We start from the raw sequence: 14422 nt of genomic DNA, 5'->3' as shown, positions 1-14422 counted from the left end.
GGGGGAGGAGGCAGGCTCTCTGCCGAGCAGAGAACCCGAAGCGGGACTTGATCCCAGGACCCTGAGACCATGACCTGAGCCAAAGGCAGAGGCTTTAACTCACTGAGCCACCCAGGTGCCCAAGGACCTGTAGTCTAAAAGTACAAAACACTTATGAGTGAAATTGAGATAGACACAAAGAAATGGAAAAACATTCCATGGTCATGGATTGGAAGAATAAATATTGTTAAAGTGTCTATGCTACAGAGCAATCACATTCATTGCAATCCCTATGAAAATATCACCAACTTTTTTCACAGAGCTGGAACAAATAATCCTAAAATGTGTATGGAACCACAAAAGACCCTGAAGAGCCAGGGGAATGTTGAAAAAGAAAAGCAAAGCTGATGGCATCACAATGCCAGACTTTAAGCTCTATTACAAAACTGTAATCATCAAGACAGTATGATACTGGCACAAAAACAGACACATAGATCAGTGGGACAGAATGGAGAACCCAGAAATGGACCCTCAACTCTACAGTCAACTAATCTTTGACAAAGCAGGAAAGAATATCCGATGGAAAAAAGACAGCCTCTTCAATAAATGGTGTTGGGAAAATTGGACAGCCACATGCAGAAGAATGAAACTGGAACATTGTCTTACACCATACACAAAGATAAATTAAAAAATAGATGAAAGACCTAAATGTGAGACAGGAATCCATCCAAATCCTAGGGGAGAGCACAGGCAGCAACCCCTTTGACCTCGGCTGCAGCATCTTCTTGCTAGACACATCTGCAAAGACAAGGGAAACAAAAGCAAAAATGAACTCTTGGGACTTCATCAAGATAAAAAGCTTTTGCACAGCAAAGGAAATAGTTAACGAAACTAAAAGTCACCCTATGAAGGAATAAAATATTTGCAAATGACATATCAGTTAAAAGGCAAGAATATAAAGAACTTAACAAATTCAACACTTAAAAAACAAGCAGTCTAGTCAAGAAATGGGCAAAAGACATAAATACACATTTCTCCAAAGAAGACATACAGATTGCCAACAGACACATGAAAAAGTGCTGAATGTCACTTGACATCAGGGAAATAAAAATCAATACCACAATGAGATACCACCTCACAACACGTGGAAACAACAGGTGTTGGCGAGGATGCAGAGAAAGAGAACTCTTTTACCTTATTGGTGGGAACTCAAGCTGGTACAGCCACTATGGAAAAAATATGGAGGTTCCTCAGGAAGTTAAAAATAGAGCTACCCAACAACCCAGCAATTGCACTACTAGGTATTTACCTTAAAGATAAAGATGTGTAGTGATCTGAAGAGGCACCTACACTCCAGTGTTTATAGCAGCAATGTACACTATAGCCAAACTGTGGAGGGAGCCCAGATGTCTATTGACAGATGAATGGATAAAGAAGATGTGGTATTTATATACAATGGAATATTACTCAGCCATCAAATAGGATGAAATCTTAACCATTTACATCGATATGGGTAGAACTGGAGGGTACTCTGCTGAGTAACATAAGTCAGTCAGAGAAAGACAATTATCATATGGTTTCACTCATATGTGGAATATAAGAAATAGCACAGAGGATCATAGGGGAAAGGAGGGAAAACTAAATGGGAAGAAATCAGAGAGGGAGACAAACCATGAGAGACTCTTAACTATGGGAAACAAACTGAAGATTGCTAGAGGGGAGGGAGTAGGTGACAGGGATGAAAGAGGGCACATGTGGATGTGATGAACACTCTGTTGTTTTTTTTTTTTTAAAGATTTTATTTATTTGTTTGACAGAGATCACAAGTAGATGGAGAGGCAGGCAGAGAGAGAAAGAGAGGGAAGCGGGCCCCCTGCTGAGAAGAGAGCCCGATACGGGACTCGATCCCAGGACCCTGAGATCATGACCCGAGCCGAAGGCAGAGGCTTAACCCACTGAGCCACCCAGGCGCCCTGATGAACACTCTGTTAATGCAACTGATGGATTACTGAACTCTGGATCTGAAACTAATGATGTATTCTATGTTGGCTAATTGTATTTAAATTTTAAAAAGTTATGCTAAGTATTTTCTTCTTTTTGATATTACTAGGAATGGAATTATTTTCTGAATTTTAGTTTTGGATTGCTCATTGCTAGTGCCTAGAAATACAAATAGCTTTTTGTATGTTGATCCTGAAACCTAGCTGAACTTGATCATGAGTCCAAATAAGTTTTTAGTCCCATCAGCCCTCAGAAGGCTTGGCCCTAAGTTCAGGTCTACCTTTCACCCTGTCCTACCCAGTATTCCCATGTTGCTTTAACATCCAGGGTGGAGGACTATTCCTAGACATTGGGCCACAGAGCCATGGGTGAGTTGCTAGTTGGGAGATAAGCTGATTTATAACTTCTATATATTTCAACGTGCTATGTGGTCTCCATTTGTAGTTTTTTTCTTGGATCCCACATATCACAAGGATGGGCTTATTTTCTGTCTAAAACTCTACTGCCTTACCACTCTCACCACTATCCATTTGCTTCTATTCTAATGCATAATATTCTATTATTAGAACATTTATTGTCTCTGGTTAAGGCATTATTCCTGTAAGACTCCCCTTTGTCAGGGACAGATTGTTGAAATGAGTTTGGAGGACTGACCACTTGTCAGGCACAGTGCAAAGTAATGTGATTAAACAATGAGTGTGTCTTTTTGAGGGGAAGGAGGAGGAATCATGATCAGAGTAGCTATAATGCCTGTCCCTTTTTAAATGGAAGAAATAAAAGGTAAACTTTGTTCCTTAAAATCTTAATTGAAGAGAAATCTAGGATTTTCTCCAAAATGATTTTTCCCTACTCATTTTATTTTCCTTTTTTTAAAAATTATTTTTATGATGTATTAAATTGAACCATTTACTTGCTGTGTGCTAGTTAAGACAATTTCCTTAGCATTTACTGAATGATTTGGCAGGCTAGACATCCTAGAGCTAAATTGTAAAATTCCATTAAAACCTAGTCATATAAAAATAAAAGATGCTGCCTGGTGCACTCCATGACACGTTATGGTGAGGTCTCATCATATTACAATAACAAATGTCAAGAAGAAATGACTACTGTGTAAAAGAATATGATGAGGAAAAAGGAGTATATTAGTGATGCAGCCAACTGCATTTAATTAAATCCCATGTCCAAATTAGTTCCCTGATTGGCATGTAAAAAGAAAACATGTTTACTGTGATAGTTCATGTAGCACAGTTGTTGTTTTAGCATTCAGGCCTTTTTAGCCTCTCTCTCTCCCTCCCTCTCCCTCTCTTTCTCTCTCATCCAGTTTCTTGCCACCTCAAGGATGAAGTAGGTATTCCTGAAGGTTCTCATCACTCAGGTGGAGAAGCATGCTCACATGGGTAAGGAGTTTCCCCAGGTTACAACCTAGTAAAGAGCAAAGCTGGAATCAAGTGAGGTCAGGATGATTCCAGAGTCTGTATTCTTTCCTCTATGCCATCCGTTGGCAAAGTACAGCCCACGGGCCGAATCTGGCTGGCTCCCTGTTTTTGTATAGTCCACAAGCTAAGAATGGTTATTATATTTTTAAGTGGTTGAAAACAATTAAAAGAACAATATTTTATACCATGAGAAAATGATACAAAGTTCAAATTTAGTGTCCATATATAATGCATTAATGGAACATGGCCACATCCATTCATTTATGTATTGTCTACACTGCAGTTGTGGAGTTGAGTAGTTACAGTGGAATTTGTAGGGCTGGCAAAGCCAAAAACATTTACTCTTTGACCCTTTATGGAGAATGATTGACTATAACACCCCACACATTCTAGGTTAAGCATTAAAATGGGGGCACCTGGGTGGCTCAGTGGGTTAAGCCTCTGCCTTCGGCTCAGGTCATGATCTCAGGGTCCTGGGATCAAGCCCCACATGGGGCTCTCTGCCCGGCAGGGAGCCTACTTTCGCCTCTCTCTCTGGCTGCCTCTTTACTTACTTGTGATCTCTTTCTGTGAAATAAATAAATAAAATCTTAAAAAAAAATTAAAATGAAGGCTGGGGTCCAGGGATTTGTATATTTTTAATAAATCCTCAATGTCATTTTGAACACTTCTCAAAGTAATTATTATTACTATGTTATAACATGATTATTTGTGTATTTCCTTCCTTTTCCCATCAGGCCTCGAGGGCTAGCCCTATGGTGAAGTACCTTTGAATGAAGGAAGGAGGGTGAAGTTCACATATGGATTCATTAGGCATAAAGTTCTGAGTTTCTACCATATGCCAGGTACTTGTCAGTGATAAAACAGAATACCTCCAGTCTGAGGAGACAAGTGAAAGGGCTTTGGTAAAGCTACATGCTAAGAGGCTTATTTTAATTAAATAGAATAATACTTGCTATTCATAATGGTAACTCTAAGATCCTTGTGTTAGAAGGTAGAGGAGGTTCAGTAAACTATTCTTCCGAGCAGGTATTTTGAGACGGAAAAAACAAAGCAAGGCATTCCATACCATTTACACAGAGTTTTTTTTAGGATAACTTACTGACAGAGGGGATTGGGCTGACAGATGATTCAGTGGTGTTTTCTACCCCCATTCTTTGCCCAGTCCAGACCTTAATCCCCGGCTTTTGTGGAGTGAGGGGCATGGTGGAAGGGTCACAGGTAGTTATCTAAACTGGAGCCCTCTACGTGACACTTTAGGGAAGAATAGAACAAGCCTTCCCACATTCCAGTTAGGATATACATTAACCTCCACTGGGGTCTGGAGCACATAAACCTGACCAAGTTCATTGTGTGGGCATGAACGAGGTGGAGAACCAAAGATGGATTCAGTGTATTTGGCACTCTAAGAGTCTTCCAGTGTCAAAGTTTAAATTTCTTTGGTTCCATTAAAGTATTAGATGTATCTTATAAAATGTAAGGTTTATAACATTGGTAGTACAAAAGTAAGCTATAATGTATAGGAAGCATTGGAACTTGGGGGCCAGAAAACAGGGTGTCATCCATATGGCAATCCTCCCTTATCTGGGTTTTGCTTTCTATGGTTTTAATTAATCTGCTGTCAGCCACGGTCCAGAAGCAGGTGATCTCCTTTCTGACTTACTGACTGATGGTCAGTGGTAGCCTAACACTAGGTCACAATGCCTGTGTTGTTCACTTCACTTTATTTTATCACGTTGGCATTTTATCATCTCACATCATCACAAGGGTGAGTACATTCCAATAAAATATTTTGAGAGAGGGAGACCACATTCACATAACTTTTAGTACAGGATATTGCTATAATTGTTCTATTTTATTATTATTGTTAACCTACTGTGCCTAATTTATAAATTAAACTGTATCATAGATACCTATGTTTGTATAGGGGGAAAAAAACAATATACAGTGACCCTTGAACAATATGGGGTTAGGGGCATCAGCCCCCCGTACAGTTGAAAATCTGCCTAAACTTTTAACTTTCCCAAAACTTAACTAATAGTGGGGAGCCTGGGTGACTCTGTCAGTTAAGCATCTGATTCTTGATTTTGTTTCAGGCCATACTCTCAGGGTCATAAGATTGAGCCTCTTGTTGGGCTCTACACTCAGTTTGGAGTCTGCTTATCCAGCTCTGTCTGCTTCCCCTGCCCACACTCTCTCTCATTCACTCTCAAATAAATAAATAAATAAATAAATAAAATCTTTAAAATACCTTAACTACTAGGCTACTGTTAGACTGGAAGCCCTAATTGATAAACAGTTGATTAACACATATTTTGAGGTGATATATACTACATACTGTATTCTTCAAATAAAGGAAGCTAGAGAAAATAAACTGTAATGAAAATGATATGGGAGAAAAAATATGCTTATAGTACTGTGCTATATCAAAAAAACTCCTTGCATATAAGTGGATTTATGCAGTTCAAACCCATGTTGTTCAAGGGTCAACTCTATAGAGGGTTTGGTACTATCCACAGTTTCAGGCATCCACTGACTGTCTTAGAATGTATCCCCCACAGGTAAGGAGGGATACCGTATTTAGAATGGAATGGTGAAATGGTGTGACTCCTTGGGACTCCTTTGTACAGCTGTTGTCTGCCTATAAGGAATGAAACAGATGGATGTCATTATACCCTAGAGAGAACCAGATAGAGCCCATTTTCACTTTAATAGGAAGGTGTCTGAAGATAATTTTCACACTTAGTATTGTTATGGTATGTGCAATGTAGTGTTGAATAAATGTAATGGATTTTTAAAGTATTTTTAGAATTTGGACTTGATTATAATTTTCTAGGAACGGTTTAAAGCCCCCTTTGTGAATATACTAGGGTTGCATATTAGAATGGGAAAATAAATTTTCGATTGTAATAGTGTCTCCATATTTTGGTCATGGAAGGAGCAGCTGTTACCACATTGCCAAAGCAAAGCCAATTTTTCAGAAATAATAGCTCATTTCATAAAGAGCTGAAAGTAGAAAATTTGAATGTTGTTACCAAAAAAACCCCCAAAACAACAACAAAAACCACTGGGGTCCCTGGATGGCTCGGTAGGTTAAACGACCAAATCTTGATTTCAGCTTAGCTCATAATCTCAGGGTCCCAGGATTGGGCCCTGGCATTGGACTCCATGCTCAGTGTAGAGTCTGCTTAACCCTCTCCCTCTGTTTCTCTTCCTGCTTGCTCTCTCTCTCTCTCTCTCAAATAAATAAAATCTTAAAAAAAAACACACCCAAAACCCAACTTTAAAAAGACCATTTTTTCCTGTAGACTCGTGTATTAGCTATTTATTTTTTCCTTTAATTGCATACTTTTTTTTAAATTATTTAAATTTTATTTTACTTTTTCAGCATTCCAAGATTCATTGTTTATACATCACACCCAGTACTCCATGCAATACATGCCTTCCTTAATGCCCACCATCAGGCCCTCCCAACCCCCATCCCCCTCCCCTCCAAAATCCTCAGTTTGTTTCTCAGAATCCACAGTCTCCCATGGTTTGTCTCCCCCTCCAATTTCCCCCAACTCACTTCTCCTCTCCTTTACCCAATGTCCTCCATGTTATTGCTTATGCTCCACAAGTAAGTGAAACCATATGATAATTGACTCTCTCTGCTTGATTTATTTCACTCAGCATAATCTCCAGTCCCATCCATGTTGATACAATGTTGGGTATTCATCCTTTCTGATGGAGGCATAATACTCCATTGTATATATGGACCATATCTTCTTTATCTATTTGTCTGTTGAAGTACATGTTGGCTCTTTCCACAGTTTGGCAACTGTGGCCATTGCTCTTTTCACTACATCTGTATCTTTGGGGTAAATGCCCAGTAGTGCAATTGCAGGGTCATAGGGTAGCTCTATTTTTAATTTCTTCAGGAATCTCCACACTGTTTTCCAAAGTGGCTGCACCAACTTGCATTCCCACCAACAGTGTAAGAGCGTTCCCCTTTCTCCACATCCTCTCCAACACTTGTTGTTTACTGTCTTGTTGATTTTGGCCATTCTGACTGGTATAAGGTGGTATCTCAATGTGGTTTTGATTTGAATCTCCCTGATGTCTAATGATGATGAACATTTTTTTATGTGTCTGTTAGCTACTTCTTTGCAGGAGTGTCTGTTCATGTCTTCTGCCCATTTTTTGACGTGATTATCTGTTTTTTGGGAGTTGAGTTTGAGGAGTTCTTTATAGATCTTGGATATCAGCCTTTTGTTTGTAGTGTCATTTGTGAATATCTTCTCCCATTCCATGGGTTGCCTCTTTGTTTCGTTGACTGTTTCCTTGGCTGTGCAGAAGGTTTTGATCTTGATGAAGTCCCAAGACTTCATGCTTGTTTGCTTGTTTGCTTTTGTTTCCTTTTCCTTTGGAGACATGTCTCAAAAGAAGTATTAACTATTTATAGCCATGTATAAATTACACAAACTTAGCTCAAAACAACAAGTACTTTTTATCTCATAGTTTCTATATGTCAGGAATCCAGGTATGGATTGGGAGAGGAGTCAGGGTCTCTCACAAGATTACATGGCCAAGGCTGAGCTTAGTTATCTATAGAATCAAGTAAGGCTGGAGAAATCTGCTTTCAGCCTCACTCATATATTTGGTGGCAGGATCCAATTGCTCATGGGACATTTGACTAAGGGCCTCAGTTCCTCATCTGAAGGTGGCCAGAGGTCTCCTCAGTTCTTGGCCACCTGCACCCTTTCACAGGACAGCTCACAACATGACAGCCAGTCTCCATCAGAAAGAGCAAGTGAGAGAGCTAGAAGACAAGTGGGAAATCCAACTCATGTTGTAACCTAATCTCAGAAGTGGTATTCCATTAGTTCTTTATAACAAGTAAGTGATTATCCAGCCAAGCCTCAAGGAGAAGGACTTTACACAAGGGCATGTCCACCAAGAGGTGATAAAAATACAATTGAATTTTTTCAGATTACAAAAGTAATACATACAGAGAAAAATTACCCATTTCATTGAGGGGTCCCTGGGTATCACAGTTGGTTAAGCATCCAACTCTTGGTTTTGGCTCAGGGCATGATCTCATGGTTGTGAGATGGAGCCCCATGTTAGTCTCTATGCAGAGCATAGAGTCTGCTTCAGATTCTCTCTCCCTCTCCTTCCCCTCTGCACCCCCTCCCCCCACTTGCTTGCATGTGCACGCTCTCTCTCTTAAATAAATAAATACAATCTTTCCAAAAAATTTACTCATTGAGAAACACCATGCATTGATAATGTATTTATCAAGTACTTACTGTGTGCCAAGAATGGGGCAAAACAACACAAGGAAGTTTTCCTGCCTTCCTATTATATTCTGGAGAGCCTGTAGCATTTAGGATCTTACAGCAGGGCTGGGTATACAAGAAGGCTCTCAAAGATGTTAGTTATTTTTATTTTTGCAGAGTAGACATCCTGTCACAGAAATAAAGCCAAGCTACCTAGTCTGTGGCATCTCTAATTCTATTGTAGACAGATATGATTTGCTTAACCAGAGCAGAAATGGCCTTTCTTTCACTTACGGTTGAAAGAAGCAATTCATAATAGTTTGCTACACTACACGCCGGTAACTGACTTTTTCGTATTTGTATTTTTAAAGTGTCCTTTGCTAAGAACAAAAAAACCAAAAAACCAAAAACAACCTATAACAAAAACCACTAAAGAGTCCCACAGAACTATCAGTGCTGGTAGTTTTCATGGAACATCCTGATAACCACCCTGTCCTTTTGTACTACGTGTGCCGAGTTGACCTATCGTCTTCCAGCTCTGAATGAGTTTAATTGCTTCTTTTCTGGATGCATCTTTCAGTCTCTCAAGTGTGCTTTAAAAAATGGGCTTCTTGAACTACAAACAAGATTTCATATGTGTGCCTGGTTATGCCAGTATTCTGCTGTTGCTTTCTCTAATTAATATTCCAAATCTCAAAAACTGTCTCAAGATTTTAATTGACTTTTGTCACCTCCATCTCATTCAAGTACTATGCTGGCCATTCTTGTACATTATTAATGAACCATGCATATGGTGCTTTTTCTCCCCCTGCCTAATGTGTAGTTCTTTCTTGAACTTTGCTTTGAATGACAGTCAAAGGATAATTTATTGTACTGGGCTTCCAACACCCCTAAAGTCAGCTGTAGTTTGCTCTACTAATTAGGAGAAAACCTTTAATCGAAGCAGTTACTCACTTGTGAGAACAGACATAGCTTATTTGTCCAGTACATAGATTCCTTCATATACTATCTAACTAACCAACCCCTCTACACCACTGAAAGAAGTATCCTAACAACTCTGAGTTATACAATATTTTTATAAAAATGTTGATTTAATCTCCTAGGTTTAGAAATACATATATATTTTCCAAATATAATAAAAGGGTAAGGATTTTGATGAATATAGTAGTTGTTCATTAAAATGGATTCTTTGAAAGCATTCTTTAAAATACTTGGCTAGGGGCACCTGGGTGGCTCAGTGGGTTAAGCAGCTGTCTTCAGCTCAGGTCATGATCCTGGAGTCCCAGGATCGAGTCCTGCATCTGGCTCCTTGCTCAGCAGGGAGTCTACTTCCCCTTCTGACTTCTCCCCTCTCATGCTCACTCCTCTCTCTCATTCTCTCTCTCTCTCTCAAATAAATAAAATGTTTTTTAAAAAATACTTGGCTGAAGTTCTTCCATTCATCATTCTCAGTTATTAATGCCACTGATTCTGCTGAATTAAATTTATCCTAGACCCTTTCCAAGAAATTGAAAATGAGTTGCCACCAAATTAATATCATTGGTACAGTGGTAGTTGTCCATCTGAAGCCTGTTGATTTTCTCTGTGGATGCATCTACCCATGAGACTACCCATGAGATATTGAACATCTGTTCGTAGCAATGTTGACCTTTTCCTGTTCAAACAGAGCATTTTTATAAATCTTATAAATTTTATAAATCTTTATAATTTCATATACCCATCAGAAAGTGGTAGCATAACTAATTTCTACTCAGATCACCTAGGTGCATAAAAACTACTGTACATGCAGTTGCTTCCATAATGAATGAAAAAAAAAAAACACATCATGAAGAAGGATCACTGAAGGAGACACACCTAATACCTCTAGAGTTATTTTCCTCCCAGTTATCAGAACACTGGAGTCTAAAGATAGCAGAATCACAAGAACAAATATTGGGGGGTTGTTATCTTTCAGGCTAGGTGGTGATAGCTAGAGGAAAGTGAATGGATTTTCAGGAAATTACCTGGATGTTTTGGGTATGCTGGTCATCTTCCTCCCCCAGCACATGCTGAGCCACCCAATAATGATATTTTCCTGTGGCCTCTGACACATTTACTTTTTTCTTGCCATTATCCCATCCTTCTGTTAGGGATTCTTAGCTCCAAATCCAAGGCACTTCTGAAATAGCTATTCATCCTTGTACCAGTCATGTACCTGCTCCCTTTCAAATCTGCTCCATCCTTCCCTCTGCTCTGTTCGGTGTCCAGATTGCTGACCCCTGCAAATGATATTTCCCCAACTTCCCTAACAAGTGGCTTCTGGCTGAGTTTGGCCACTGAGAGGCACTGGAAGGGGACTGGAGGGAAGAAGGAGGGGATAAGCCAATGTATTTTCCTTTCTCTCTTTCTATCTGGGATGGATATATAGCTACTGGCTATATCTCCTGCATGGTTCCTGCTCTCTGTGGGACACCCCTTCCCTCTTTGGTCCCATATCCCATTGAGGAGCCCCAGCTTTTGGGCTCCAGTAACACCGTGTACTTCTTTGTGCCACCTGTTCTAGAGTAATAGTTGTTTTCTGATATTGCAAATCTTGGGGTGGCTTCACTGTTCTCTGTTTAGCTTTTCAGCTCATCTAACCCTTTGTAAGTAGTTGTTTGTATTAATTTTTTTTTAAAGTTCCTGACATGAAGACTTCTGCTTCTGGGAAGATGGAATAACATATTTTACCCTATTTCTACTCTAAGTAAAAGCCCTAGACATAATGTAATGTAATATAATAATTATATGATGTATATTATAAATATAAATTCTATACTATATAATTATTGTTATACTATAGCATATTATAAATTTAAAACAAATATCAGAAGAGTATGAAAAGTGACCAGAAGGCAGACTGGCTAGGGACCTCAGGACCCAAATAACAACATGGCAGTGAGTCCCCTTGGGTTTTCTTTTTTTCCTCATATGTCCCAGACCATGCTGAAGAAACCGGCAGTTCCAGACCACCGAGACAGATCAAATGAGTCCCAGCAAAAACCCACTTTCTTTAACCAAAGGACCAGGAAAGGGTAACCTAACAAGAATGAAAACGTTTAGAAAGCAATGGCTGTAAAGAAAAAATTATTGCCCTACCCTTATCTCCATCTCCACCGATGGTATGAGGAACTGAGCCCCAACCTCGCCAGGCTGTCACCGAGGTGCCACACACAGAGCTCCAAGATGCAGGAAACAAAAAATGGTAGAGCTGAAAGATGAAGTGGACAAACCCACAATTACACCTGAAAGGTTATTGGGTGGAAGAGCTACACAGAAAATCAGTAAGGATATAGAAGAACTCAAAACCACCGACCACCAGAACCAAAACGACATTCCTAGAACACACCACCTGACAAGAACAGAATACACACTTTATGAGTGTCCATGGTACATATGCCAACGTAAGCCACAGGTTGGGCCATACAACAAACTTAACAAATTTAGAACTGGAACCATACAGAGCATGTTCTTCAACCACAAAGGAATCAGACTAGATATCAATATCAGAAAGATAAAAGAAAAATCTCCCAACACTTGAAAACTGAACAGCATACTTCTAACTAATCCATGGGCCAAAAGGGAAGTCACAAGGGAAATTTAAAAGAAAAAACAGGGGTACCTGGGTGGCTCAGTCAGTTAAGCAGTTATGTGTCTGCCTTCAGCTCAGGTCCCACTGGGATTGAGCCCTGCATCGACTGGGCTTCCTACTCAGGGGGGCAGCCTGCTTCTCCCTCTTCCTCTGCCCCTCCCTTTCCCCCCCTCTCATGCTCTCTCTCAAATAAATAAATAAAATCTTTTTTAAAAAAAGAACATTGCACTCAATGCAAGACTTCATGTTGAATTTATGGGATGTAGAAAAAGCAGTGCTGAGAGGAAAATTTATAGCATTAATTCTTGTATTAGGAAGGAGGAAGGTCTCAAACCTATAATCTAAGCTCTCTTTTCAAGAACCACGATCTAAGAGCAGTCCGTAAAGGGACTATTGGTGAAGATCATGGCAGGCTTAAAGGAAACTAAGAAGGAATGGTGAAGCATCCCAAGTGTAGCAGTAGGAGAAAGTTCACACTTTATGCCTGAAGACACAAAAAGAGGGAGTTTCTACAGAAACCTGGTGAGAGCTACAGCTTCCAGGCCACCTGGAACTCGGCATTTGCTTGAGTAGCGCAGCACTGTCAACATATGGGAAGGGGGTCAAGGAAATAAATACCCTAGTTTCTTTCTGTCCTCTGATCTTCCATGGGGCTGCCCATTGACTGAACCCAGAAGGAAGCCAGAAGAAAGGAATATTTGGTCCGACAAGGCCTCCCAGAGCATAGAATAGGGTGGACAATGATGACATATGGGTCTAGAGGAACAAATGGAGAATATCTGGCACAATTTCTTTCAAGGTTATTCAATAAGTTTCAACTATAAGTCAAGTATTTTCTGGAAAATCCTCTGAACTACTTTGATAAGTAAGGGAGCTATTTGTTATCATCAAACATGTTAGGGATTTGAATAGATATGTTAGAGATGTGAAAATAATGGCTTCATTTATTTTATATCCATCCTTCCCTCCCCGCATACATCATCAACAATCTATGAAGAAAATATTGCTAAGCAATGATAGACATTAGCTTGGACCTGGCAATGTCATCAGTAGACTAATATTTGTCAGCTCTTCCCTTTTCTCACTGGGTGACCTTGGGCAAGTTACTTAACCTCTCTGAGCTTCTGTTTACTCATCTACAAAATAGATGAGATAATATCTACTTCCAAGAATAGTTGTGTGGTTAAGAGAATGAAATGAAAGATGCATGTGAAGGCACCTGCTAGGAACTCAATACATTTTGATTGAATTTGAATCACAAATCCCAAATTAGTGGCTTTAAAATTCACGAAGGAAGGCCACAAGTTAGAATTAAGAGTGAATTTTTAAAAAGAGAAGAAAATCTGTGTTTAGACTGTTAATGTCATCTATCACTCAATCCACAATTATGATAATATGATCAGCAAACTATTCTCTATTGAGGGATTTTCACCACATTTTGATTACAAATGTGAAATCTTACCTGGATTCAGCTCATATTAGGAATTCAATGAATCTTAATTATCTGATAACATGACCAAAAAAAAAAAAAAAAACACCCAAGTCCTTCGGTATAGGATGCTGGTTACATCAAGAGTCTGTGCTCCACTCCTTTAGTCAAAGATGAGCATCACTGGCGAGTTTCAGCTATAGGGAAGCCTGAGGTGCATCTCTTTGCAGCCCCTTCAAATAGGTTGCCGTGGTAACGTTGACAATCACAAATTCTTAATAGAGACTACTGAGGGTGTGAGGGAAAAATAAATACTGCAGGTAGAGTTTTGATTCAAAAGTAGTTTAATTCCTGCAGTATTTGCCAGCTTTCCTTTTCGGTTGCAAGCTCAGATTTGGTTATATAAATGTTTATCAATTTTAGCAATCGTTTCTATTAATTATTCTTTTATTGGCATACTTGTCAAGAACAAGCCAGCTGTACAATTCTAATAGGCAGGTGTATTTTATACATGAGAATTACCCTGCTGGGTCAGAGCCACACTCCTTGTAACTTGCTTGTGACAGAAGTCCCTAGAATCATATCAATTGCTTTTTCTTCCTAAGTAATTTTAAGACACCCAAGGCTCTGGTACTACCAGATTTTTTTTTTTTTTTAACAAAGAAATGAGATGTAAGGGATCATCTAACTTTTGATGGTCAAAATT

General features: G+C 39.3%; 1 pseudogene; it reads right to left on the bottom strand.

Moving 5' to 3' along the window:
• The window catches only part of LOC116874119, a 31740-nt pseudogene extending 17923 nt beyond the window's left edge, over window positions 1-13817 (bottom strand).
• Between the last annotated feature and the right edge of the window lie 605 nt (window positions 13818-14422).

This window comes from Lontra canadensis, unplaced genomic scaffold (genome assembly GCF_010015895.1).
Source record: "Lontra canadensis isolate GAN:19392208 unplaced genomic scaffold, GSC_riverotter_1.0 scaffold35, whole genome shotgun sequence".
NCBI lineage: Eukaryota > Metazoa > Chordata > Mammalia > Carnivora > Mustelidae > Lontra > Lontra canadensis.
This window is presented reverse-complemented; position numbering and strand designations above follow the sequence as displayed.